This window comes from Chrysochloris asiatica, unplaced genomic scaffold, assembly GCF_000296735.1.
Source record: "Chrysochloris asiatica unplaced genomic scaffold, ChrAsi1.0 scaffold00246, whole genome shotgun sequence".
NCBI lineage: Eukaryota > Metazoa > Chordata > Mammalia > Afrosoricida > Chrysochloridae > Chrysochloris > Chrysochloris asiatica.
Genome location: NW_006408764.1, coordinates 4,086,282 through 4,098,537, shown reverse-complemented (window position 1 = coordinate 4,098,537; position 12,256 = coordinate 4,086,282). Strand labels below are relative to the sequence as shown.

The 12,256-nt window shown below is 40.7% G+C and overlaps 1 pseudogene; it reads left to right on the top strand.

Annotated features, from left to right (window-relative positions):
* The window catches only part of LOC102834517, a 55,673-nt pseudogene that overhangs the window by 7,209 nt on the left and 36,208 nt on the right, over window positions 1-12,256 (top strand).

Sequence of the window (12,256 nt, the reverse complement as noted above, 5' to 3'; positions counted from 1 at the left end):
GATGATTTCTGCATTCCGTTGGGTCACCTCTCTTTGGAATGGGCATAAATATGGATCTCTTCCAATCAGTTGGCCAGATAGTTGTCTTCCAAATTTCCTGACAGAGATGAGTGAGTGCCTCTTGTGCTGCCTCACTTTCTTGAAAGATTTCTATTTTTATTCCATCAATCCCTAGTGCCTTGTTCTTTGCCAATTCTTTCAATGCACTTTGGACTTCCTCCCTGAGTAACAATGTTATCCATAGTTTATTATGATCCACACAGTTGAATGCTTCTGCATTGTCAATAAAGCACAAATAAACACCTTTCTCTACTTGCAGGAAAGAACCATGTGACATCAGCAATGATATCCCTCATTCGTTCCACATCCTCCTCTGAATTCAGATTGAATTTCTGGCAACTCCCTGTCTATGTATTGCTGCAATCCTTTTGAATTATCTTCAGCAAAATTTTACTTATATGTGGTATCAGTGATATCGTTTGATAATTTTACATTCCATTGGGTCACCTTTCTTTGGAATGGGAACAAATATGGATTTCTTTCAAATAATTGGCCAGATAGCTGTCTCCCAAATTTCTTCACATAGACAAGTAAGCACCTACAAAGCTGCCTCCGTTTGTTGAAACATTTCAATCTGTATTCCGTCAGTTACTGGAGCCATTGGTTCTTGATCATATGCTACCTCTTTAAATAATGGAGCATTTGACCAATTCTTTTTGATGCAGTGACTGTGTTTTCCTTCCACCTTCCTTTGATGTTTTCAGTGTCATTTGATATTTTGCCCTTGGAATCCTTCAATATTGCAGCCTGAGGCTTTTATTTTTATTTCAGTTCTTTCAGCTTGAGAAAACTCAGCATGATCTTCCCTTTTGATTTTCTAACTCTAGGTTTCTGCACATTTCACTAAAATATTTGACTTGGTCTTATCAAACTGCCCTTTGAAATTTTTTCCCATCTCTTTTACTTCCTTATTTCTTCTAGTCACTTTAGCTTCTGTACACTAATGAGCATGTTTCAGAGTATTTTTGACATTCATGTTGGTCTTTTCTTTTTTTCCTGTCATTTTAATGACCTTTTGCTTTGGTCATGTCTGATGTTCTTGATGTCATTCCCAACTCTTATGGTGTTTGATCACTAATGTCTAATGTATCATATCTGTTCTTGGGCTGGTCTCTAATTCAGGTTTTATCTTGGGTCTTGTGAACTTGTTTTCATTTTCTTCAGCTTCAGCCTGTACTTGCATATGAGCAATTGATGGTCTGTTCCACAGTCAGCACCTGGCCTTGTTTGACTGATGATATTGATCTTCTCCATTGTCTATTCCCCAAGATGTGGTCAGTTTGATCCTCTGTATTCCATCTGGTGAGATTCACATGTGTTCACCTTTTATGTTGCTGAAGAAAGTTATTTGCAATGAATAAATCACTGGCCTTGCAAAATTCTATGATGTAAACTCTAGCATCTTTTCTATCAACAAGGCCATATTTTTGAACTACTGATCCTTCCTCTTTGTTTCCAACTTTCACATTCCAATCACCAGTAATTATCAATGCATCTTGATAGCATGTTTGATCAATTTTAGACTCAATAAGTTGTTATTGTTGCTAAGTGCTGTGGAGTCAGTTCTGACTCATAGCAACCTGGTATAAGATTTCTGAGAAGTGACTGGTAGGTTTGCAGTGCTGACATTGTAGTTAACAGTCCATTGCTTAACCTATATGACCACTCCAGGACTTCAATTTCATCATCACTGGCTTTTGCGGTTGGTGCATAAAGTTGAATAATAGTGGTATTAACTGGTCTTCCTTGTAGGTATATGGATGTTATTCTATCACAGACAGTATTGTAATTCAAACTAGATCTTGAAATGTGCTTTTTGACGATGAATACAATGCCATTAATCTTGAATTTTTCACTCCCCACATAGTAAACCATGTGATTATCTGATTCAAAATAGTCAATACCAATCCATTTCAGTTCACTAATGCCTAGGATATCAATCTTTATGTGTTCTATTTCATTTTTGACAATTTCCAATTTTTCTAAATTCTTACTTTGTACATTCCACATTCAGATTATTAAAGATTGTTGGCAGCTGTTTCTTCTCATTTTGAGTTGTGCCATATTAGCAAATGAAGGTCCCAAGAGCTTAACTCCATCTGCCTCATTAAGGTCAACTTACTTTAAGGAGGCAGCTCAGCTCTTCCCCAGTTGTATTTTGAGTGGTTTCCACCCTGGAGGGGTTCATCTATGGCACAATATCAGACAATGTTCCACTGTTACTCACAAGGTTAGTGGCTAATCATTCAGAAGTGGTCCACCTTGCCTTTTCCTAGTCTGTCGTAGTCTGGAAGTGCCACTGAAACCTGTCCACCATGGGTGACCCTGCTGGTATTTAAAATACTAGTGGCATAGCTTCCAACATCACACAAATACATAAGCCACCATAGTACAACAAACTGACAGATGAGTGGTAGAATTGTGCATGAATGCTGTATGTATTTTTCACTGACCTAAATATTTTCACCACTCACTGCAGGGGAAGTGTTTGTGTTGGATGATGGTGGGGAAGTAGACCTGGATCTAGGTCACTACGAGCGGTTCCTTGACATCCACCTCCCCAAGGACAATAATCTGACCACTGGAAAGATATACCAGCACGTCATTGAAAAGGAACAAAATGGAGACTACTTGGAGAAAAAAATCAAAGGTAATGTTATCTTTGCCTTTGAGTGGTTTAGTGTCACCTAAGTACAAACATCTGCCTCTTAAGTAATTTCAGCAAGGAAGTGTCAAGTTATTGCTACTGAACTAGCCCTGCAGTTAAGGAGCCCTGGTTGCACAGTGGTTAAAGCATTCAGCTGCTAACCAAAAGGTTGGCAGTTCACCAGTTACTCTGCAAGAGAAAGATGTGGCAACCTGCTTTCATAAATAGTGTTCTGATCCATGTTGTTGTTGTTGTTATGTGCCATGGAGTCAGTTCCAACTCATAGCAACCCTGAACAGGGTTTCCGAGGCTGTAAATCTTTATGGGAGCAGAAAGCCTCATCTTTCTCCTGTGGAACAGCTGGTTGTTTCGAACTGCTGACTGTGAGATTAGCAGCCCGATTCATAACTACTACACACAGCTACCCTGTATACGGTTTCCAAGGAGCAGCAAATGAGTTTGAACCACCAACCTTGTGGTTCAGTGCTTATCCTACAATACCACACCAGGAAAGCCTTGGAAACCTGATGGGGCAGTTCTACTCTGTTTTATAGGGTCACTGTTGAGCTATGAGTCGGTACCGACTTCATGGCACCTAACAACTACATGAGTTAGAATCTACTCCCTGGCAGTGGGTTGGGTCGCATACAATTTACTCAAAAAGTTACTCTGTGAATGGCATCAAAGCTGTCAGCTTAGTCCAAGTGGCATGACAGGAACCCTGAGAGCTGTGGGTCTTACACATGATGAGGGTGAGATGATGCAGACAACTAGATTAGGGTATTAACCGAAGTAGTGTATATGCTATGGATCTGGGATTTACTGTGTATAGACAGTGAGAAAGAAATGGACATCCATTATGTGCTATAATTTTCAGGCTGTTCATCAGTGCCACATGAGCTGGGGGACTGTGAGGGAGGTGGCAATGGGAGGGTAGTGTCTGACCAGGTAGTCTCTGGGCCCACCTGATTTTCACCACACAGTTCTATTTGCATCTGTTTGCTATACTGGGGTTTTGCACAAGCATTCATTTGGGGAAAATGTTCTGTTGTTAAAAACGTGGGGTTGTTGAAAAGTGGCTGAGTTGCAGAAATGAATCTGCTTTGGCTTAGACGTAAGTGTGCTCAAAGCTGAGGGGCACATGGACAGGTGGTTCTGGCCTGGGGGCTCCCTAGCCAGATTTGGGGCTAATTTGGTCATATTTGGATCATAGCTCTGCCATTTACCAGTTTTATAAACATGAGGCCTGGTTTCCTTGTCTATAACATGGAGACCATAACAGTACCTGCCTCGCATGAAGACAGTAAAGTGTCCCTGAGTCCCTGACACACAGAAAGAGATTAACTCGGAATTATAATGATGGTGCTTACACTGTTCGTTGATCTCAGCCCCCAGTGTATTCCTTCTTTTGTCAAATATTTTTGTCACTGCTGTCAGACCCTCACTAGAGCTGGGAATACAGGATGAGCAAGGCCAGTGCAGGTCTTGCCTTTATGTCAGTTACCTGACAGGTGGAACAGCACACAGGTAAAACATACGAGCTGTGACAAGAGATAAATAGGGTGAGGAGAGAAAGGGTGTCTGGGAAAAGCCATTTTAGACTGATAGCCAGGAAAAGTCTCCAAGAAGAGGATATTTGAGCTGAGAAGCCAGTCCTGGAAGAAGAGAAAGAGGCGACCTCAGCAAATACAAAGAGCCCAATGCCCAAAAAGGCTTGTCTGCCCAAGGGCGAAGTGAGGGCCAGATAGTCAGGACACAGTGACTATGGGTGATGAAGGGGAGAGGTTGGTGAGGTGATCCTCAGCCAGGCTTTGGATTTTACTCTGAGAGCAGCCATTGAAGAGTTAAACATGGGTGAATTCTGCTTTGCATTTTTTAAAAGATTGTATTGCCTCCTGTATGTGGACTAGATAAGGACTAGGAGGAGGCTTCAAAAGCTCCTGGAAATTTTCCATTGTCTTTTAATTCCATTTTCCCACAACTTTTTTAAGTTCCTTGGCATCCTTGTGCAGGAGGCCCTGCTAATTATCTGCAAAGCAAGTAAAACTAATCTGCGCACCTTCACTTGCAGTCTGAGACCTACAACTATGATTTTTACAAAGATTGTAACAAAAGCCCGCGCTTGTTAAGCACTTCCATGTAAAGGACTTTACTTTGCATTTTATAAGCTCTTATAAAATTTCCAGCACTTTATGTTATGTGGAGCCATTACCTCTGCTTTAGAGATGGGGAAACTGTGCTTGTGAATGATTATGCAGTCTGCACAAAGAACACAGCTAATGGATGGTGGAACTGAGATTGGAATCCAGACATTCTGATGCTTGGCTCTATGTTCTGAACCACTCTGCCATCCTGTCCTACCTCTCTGGAGTGCAGGGTAGACTCTGGTAACTGGAAATATGATGGAATAGAGTTCTGGCAGCTTCCTGCATCTAGGAAAATGCTCAGCTGTAGCACTCCCACCTTCAGCCTTGGCTATAAGCAATATAGGTGGCTGTGTGGCCTGTTATGCTGATGTGCATGCAATGAGAGGGTGGTGGTGATGTGCCGTGGAGTTGGTTCTGACTCATAGTGACCAGGTACAGGGTTTCCGAGGCTGTAAATCTTTACAGTAACAGAAAGCCTCATCTTTCTCCCATGGAACAGCTGGTAGTTTCGAACTGCTGACCTTAAGGTTCGCAGCCCAATTCGTAACCACTATGCTACTCCAAGAATACAGAGGAACAAACGTCCAGATGTGGCTCAGAATGCTGGGCTTGTTCCCTTACAGTGCCTCCAGTAACAACTTGGAACTCTGGTAAGGAAGCAGCCCAGAGGGTGAGCCCAAAGATTTGTTGGGGCCTTTTTAAATGTGAGCCCACTGTTATTCTTATTAAGACAGAGTGCAGCAGTTTAACACAACTTGTAAGTGCCTGGATACTGACTAGACCCTTTGTTTAGAATCAGTGCTGGTGGAAAATGTAATTGACACATTTCTTTCCTCTTTCCCAGTTGTCCCTCATGTCACAAATGCAATCCAGGAGTGGGTAAAAAGACAGGCGTTAGTACCTGTGGATGAAGATGGCTCAGAACCTCAAGTGTGTATTGTTGAGGTTGGTATGTGTTTTTTCTAATCTCCCTGATTCCTGCCTATGTGAACAAGCATACATATTCATCTCCTTAGTCAGCTATATTACAAGTGATACAATTACCACTGAAGCCTTTGGACCTCCTATCTCTGCCAGTGCTAATGTTACAGCATGGGAGGTCAGGCCATGGTCACGTGGAATGGCCACACAGGAGAAAGCAGTACTTTGTCTAAGCCAGTCTCCTTTTTCAGCATTTATAGATTCACTTAGTACTGACTGCACCAATGAGGGTGGCATGAAACGTTGTCATCTCCTTCCTGAGAAAGTCGAATGGCTGCCCACTGATAGGAACAGTCATCTCTGAGTAACCTCCGTTCGGTTTCAGTTTCTGTTCTCCCATAATGCAGTTTCCGACTGTTGGATTGCCATGTTCTCCAAAGACAGGAGACTAAAAAGTTCCAGTAGTCTATATTGATGGTTTTTAATACAAAAGTTGATCATGATTAAATAGGGAGCTAAGATTTAGGTTTCTTTGTATTGTGAATCTCATACAAATAAAATCCTGGGTACCTCTCTCACTTGACCTTTTTCTTGAAATGACTTGGAATGAAACGAACCTTGGGGAATTGTAAAAAAGTAATCTTTTAGCACAACTAAATGTCTAATTACTGTTAACTAGCAGTATACAGACCTAGAAAGTCTATATTGCTGATGTTGGATTGAAATGAAAGACAACAGTTGCTAGATTATGAAACTACCAGAGGAAGGTTGAGTGCTAACCTCTAAAATTCTCTTGTTCTTCTAGCTGGGTGGAACAGTGGCAGATACAGAAAGCATGCTCTTTACTGAGGCTTTTCATCAATTCCAATTCAAAATAAAAAAAGAAGACCTTTGTAATATTCACGTCAGCCCAGTCCTTCAGGTAAAGTGTTCAAAGTTTTACTTGGGCAGAAATAGACAAGAGAGAAAAAAGGATCAATTTCGCTTCTTATCTAATATTTGTAAGTACTTGAGGTGCAGGAAGGAAGCAGGGAAGAAAAACTTTATTTTGGTGAACTAGAAATTAGTATTGTATTATTTGAGAGGATCAAATGGAAAATATTTTAAAAGGGGATAGTTGTAATAGAGATGCAGAATTAAATGTGGTGCATATGTCTTTACTATATGACAAAACCTCATTGTAACTAAAATAGAAGGGATTTTAAGATTAAAAAGTTATAAGATAAATGGAATTTGAGAGGATTCGACAATATCAAAGTGAGGAAGCTGGACAGCAGATGGACAAGCAGACCTTCCTGAAGCAGCTGAATCCTGGAAAGTGCAGAAGTAAGCTTCTTTGCCTTGGAGACTCCCCAGGAAGCTTACAAATTGGCAATATGGGGAACTTCTATAGCATGGGTGAGCATAGGATTTAAACTGCTGTTACATAAACAGTTAAATCCCCACATCCTGGTGTGTACAGCCTGGCATCAGCCTCTCCCCCACCTTGGCAGAGAACTGTAGCATTTTTCTACGGAGAGGGTTTCTGAATGAGCAGACACTAAGGACAGTTGAAGATAGTAATACTGAACATGGGGATGAAGAGTAACTGAATGCTGCTGAGGTACCCTTTTTAATTCTGCCACTAGTTTCTAGCCAAGATCCTAAGACACTCCTCTGGGGAGTCTGGCTATTGCTCTTGTTCTTGTTGTTCAGTGCCTTCCAGTTGATTCTGACTCATAGCAACCCTGTATAAGGTTTCCAAGAAGCAACTGGTGGGTTTGAACTACCAACCTTGTGGTTCACAGTCCAGTGTTGATACTAATCTGACTAGCCCAGGAGAAACAACACTGCCCTCAGAGGCTGTCCAATGAAATATGCCAGCTAGATTCTCCCGCAATAAGGGCCTCAGTTAACATGCTCGCTCATCCACACAGAACTTTGAGTCAGCTGGTATCCACTGGTTCCAGACATGTGGGGAAAGTATCTAACATGAAAGAGACTAAAACAACTGGAAAAAAAGGGAACCTTAGAGGAAACCGAGGCTGTGTAGGGAGCAGGAAACTTAGAAAAAATACCTATCACTCTTATTCTCAGAGAATTAAGAAGCAAGAAACTTCATGCATTAAACAGGACCTGGATATCATAGGGGAACTGAGAGAATAACATACAAATAACACTGAGACATAGGAATTGGATAGAAAAAATGAAAAACTTGAGAGAAAGGAAGCTGAAGAAATACCCCAGGAAATAAGACAGAAAATAGGAGCAAAAAGGTAAGAAAATTAGAGAACGAATCCAGTTCAAACATCAAGATAATAGGAGTTCCAGAAAAACAGAGAAGTGTCCACCTGAATCAGGAGTAAGCCTGCTACCTGGTTTCGATAATAACATTTTAATAAAATACAACCACACCTATTGTTTCCACAGTACCTATGTCTGCCTTTGCACAACAGCAGAGTTGAGTGGTTGTGACAGAAACTGTGTGGCCTACAAAGCCTAAAATATTTGCTATCTTGCTCACTTATAGAAACCATTTTCTGATCCTTGATCAAAACAATTCAAGAAAATTCAGTGATGAGTTTCTAAATTGAAAGGAACCACTAAAGCAAAATCCATGCACCCAAGAAGGCAATGGAGAAATCTGAAAGAAAAAAAAAACTGCCAACCAAGAATCGTCACCCAACAAAGCTGTCAATCAAATACAATGGTGTAATAAAAACATTCCAGGATAAACAGAAGCTAAGGGACTTTGTCAAAGTCAACCCAGTGCTTCAAAACATCCTAAAGGGAGTTCTTTGGACTGAGAATTAACAAGAACAGACAACAACCAGAGAGTAACATATGTGGCAGCACCACCCAAAACTCAATTGACAGATGCAAGAGTTCAGAACAGAACAAAACTATGAGAAAGAATTCAGAGGATCTGGGAAGTCAGTTTATGATCAAAACAAATACAATGTGAAAAGAAGTAAAAACATAGGAACAGAACTCCAGATGATGAGGTCAGGTAGATTTCAGGATAAAATAGACTGTTTTAAATGGAGGAAAAAGTTGACAGATTGATTATAGGGTAACCTCAAAGAAAAATAATACTTCTCAAGATACCAAGAAAATGAAAATTCAAGAACATGAAAACGTTAAATCTGTGAGGAAACTGGCAAGAAAGAACAGAAAAAACATGAAAGGAACCACCAAACACCCAGCATATTGGGGCGGAGGGAGGGGGGCAGATAAAAATGACACTACCCACCAAGACATATCAATATGAAATTTAAGGATAAGGGAGCATAAATTCTAAAAGCCTCTAAAGAAAAAAAATGCCATTTTCTAAAGAAAAGTCAAGAATCAGGATGATGTTTGAAGTTAAGAGTGAAGCTATTTCTTTAAAAATAGTAAGGGAAAAGGATTTCCAACTTAGAATTTTATGTCCATCAACTCTATTAATTCCAATGTGAGACAAAACTGAAGATAATTTGTTGTTATTAAGTGCCATTGAGTCTGCACTGATTCATAGCGACCCCATGCACAGCAGAAGGAAACACTGTCTGATCCTGCGCCAACCTCACTACTGTTGCCATACTTGAGTCCATCGATGCTGCCACTTGGCCAATCCATCTCATTAGGGGTCTTCCTCTTTTTCTCTGACCCTCCACATTACCAAACATGATATCCTTTTCCAGCGACTGGTCTCTCCTGACAATATGTCTGAAGTATGAGAGACAAAGTTTGGCCATCCTGGCCTCCAAGGAGCACTCTGGCTGCACTTCTTCCAAAATGGATCTATTTGTTCTTTTGGCAGCCCATGGCACTTTCAATATTCTCCTCCAACACCATAATTAAAAAGCATCAATTCTTCTATGGTCTTCCTTATTCACGGTCCAGCTTTCACATGCATATGAAGTTATTGAAAATACCATGACTTGGGTCAGGCACACCTTAGTCTTCAAGCTGACATCTCTGCTCTTCAACACTTTAAAAAGATTAATGGAGAAGAGCGGAGAGCGGGACCCCACTCAGAGAAGCAGTGAGGCCTGAGATGGAGGCAGAGAAGATGACGTGAAGAGATGGAGTGGCTGGGACTTGAGATCCAGAGAGGGAAAGGGACTGTGTGCTGAGAATCGTGGGGGGGCAGGGCGTGCAGGTATACCCTTTGGTTGGGTGATGATGCATGGATGGGATGGTAACTATAGCAATGAATCGATGTATGATAGAATGAATATAAAACTAATGTTCTCCCACGTAAACTATCACACAATAAAACATTCATTTAAAAAAATATATATATCTTGTGAAGCAGATTTGCCTAATGCAATACGTTGTTTGATTTCTTGATTGCTGCTTCTATGAGTGTTGATAGTCGATCCAAGAAGAATGAAGTCCTTGACAACTTCAGTCTTTTCTCAGTTGATAAGAATGTTGATTATTGGTCTAGTGGTAAGGATTTTTGTTTTCTTTACATTGAGAATTTGTACATAGAAAACTCAACGTATCCAAAACAAAATAACAAGAAAAAATTATGAATGTGAAAGTAAACAAAAAAGATAAGAAAGGAAAAGTATGAAAGCAGACTTAAGAAAATAGCAACTAAATACTCAAAAAGTATGTAAACCTTGTAGAGGGCTATAACCAAAACCCTGGATTAGGCACTGCAGGCACAGGACAGAGTACATGAGGCAAGGGGCTGAGAGAGATGGTAGAATTCTCTCATCTAATAGGGAAATCAATAGAAAATGTGACAAATTAAATCTCTTAGAAGAAGAAGTATAGCCATAATGCTGTGAATGTGTTATTAGAAGGAACTAGGCCCTAGAAAAGGACATCATGCTTGAAAAAGTAGAGGGTCCGAGAGAAACAGAAAGACCCCCAACAAGATGGACTGGCACAATGACTGCAATAATGAGCTCAAACAGCTATGATTGTGAGGATGGCCCAGGACTGGTCAGTGTTTTGTTCTGTTGTGCACAGGGTCACTACAAGTCAAAGTCAACTGAATGATGTCTACCAACAACAACAAGTGTCAATGAGTAGGAAAGGTGGCAAGATGCCCAGCCCCATGTACATCCCCAGTGAAGCTCCTGCTTTCCAGGCAGTTAGGAACACATGGTGGTGAGCCATGTACTTGTGAGCCGTATCAAAGTGAGTTGGGTACTATCTGGATTAACCCCAATGCCTGGATTCAGGTGAGGCTTGATCCAGACTTGCAGAACCAGTTCTGCCCAGCTCCAAAATAGAACGAACTCTCAGAGCCAGCTGACCCTGACTGTCCTCTGGGAAGGAAAGACTCTGATTCCAGCTGTTTGGGAGTCTGCATGAACTACTTCCAGATTGATTGCCCAGAACAGACAACACCTAGGACTACAGGAACTCCGTCTAAGTCCATGAGTGTCATCATCTCATCCCTTGCCCACCCACTGTGTGAGTTCCTATGCTGGCAAGAGCCCCCAGAGTGTTTCCTTTCTGGCTCTATCATCTGCCCCGACTTTTTACTTTACTTTCATTGCTTTTGTTTGTTTGTTCTTTCCTTACCTTCTTCCTCCCTTTACCTTCTTTTATTTTTATCCTATCTCCACTTTCAAATTTTCTTCTTTTCTTCTGTTTCTTGCCTACCACCACCCTATTTTTCTTCTTTTGGTATTGATTACTTTTCTTTACTACTCACTGGTCTCTTTCTCTTTTCATTATCCCTCTCCATAATTGTGTTTAATTATTTTTTTCCTTTTTATATTTTCTGTAATTTTTTACCTTCTGTGACTTTTTTCCCCCTCCCTCTTTTCTCTTTTTGTTTATTGATTTTCCTAGCTGTTGCCTGATTTATTATCTTCTTCTCCTTTACTATGTTATTTTTTCAGTGTTATTTTGTTTGTTTGTTTGGGCTTTCTTTCTCTTGTGTGTATGTCTTCTCTTCTTGTCTCATCTGACAGCAACCATGCCCAAACAGCCCAGCCACAACTTACCCTCTGTGGCCTAACACATTAGGCAAGACCCAACACCAGCTGCTATATACCTGATCAACAACAGCCAACGTCAGCCAAACCCATCCTAAACTGAGCTGTATGGATGGCAAACAGAGAGTGGTGCACAGGCGTCCACTCTCTAATCACACCCCTCAGAAGGCAGCTGGTGAGTACCTAAGAACATACAAACATATAATCATCAATTAAATACAAATACAATGACACCACAATGTCTCAGAGACAACAGTTTCTGTTCACACAAAGAAATAGGAAAGAGTGGCTCAAACAAATGACAAAGAGGCAGAGCCAGAAAATTTTTATGGGAAAGAAAACGCTTTGGAAACACCTGAAAACAAATTCAAGAGAATGATATTTAGGTACCAAAAATGATTGACAGAGCAATTCCTCTACTTGGTGTTTACCCACAAGAAAAATGAGCCACAACATGAGAAGATATATGCACACCAATGTTTATAGCAGCACTATTTACAATAGCAAAAAGTTGGAGACAGCCAAAGTGCCCATCAACTGAAGAATAGATAAAC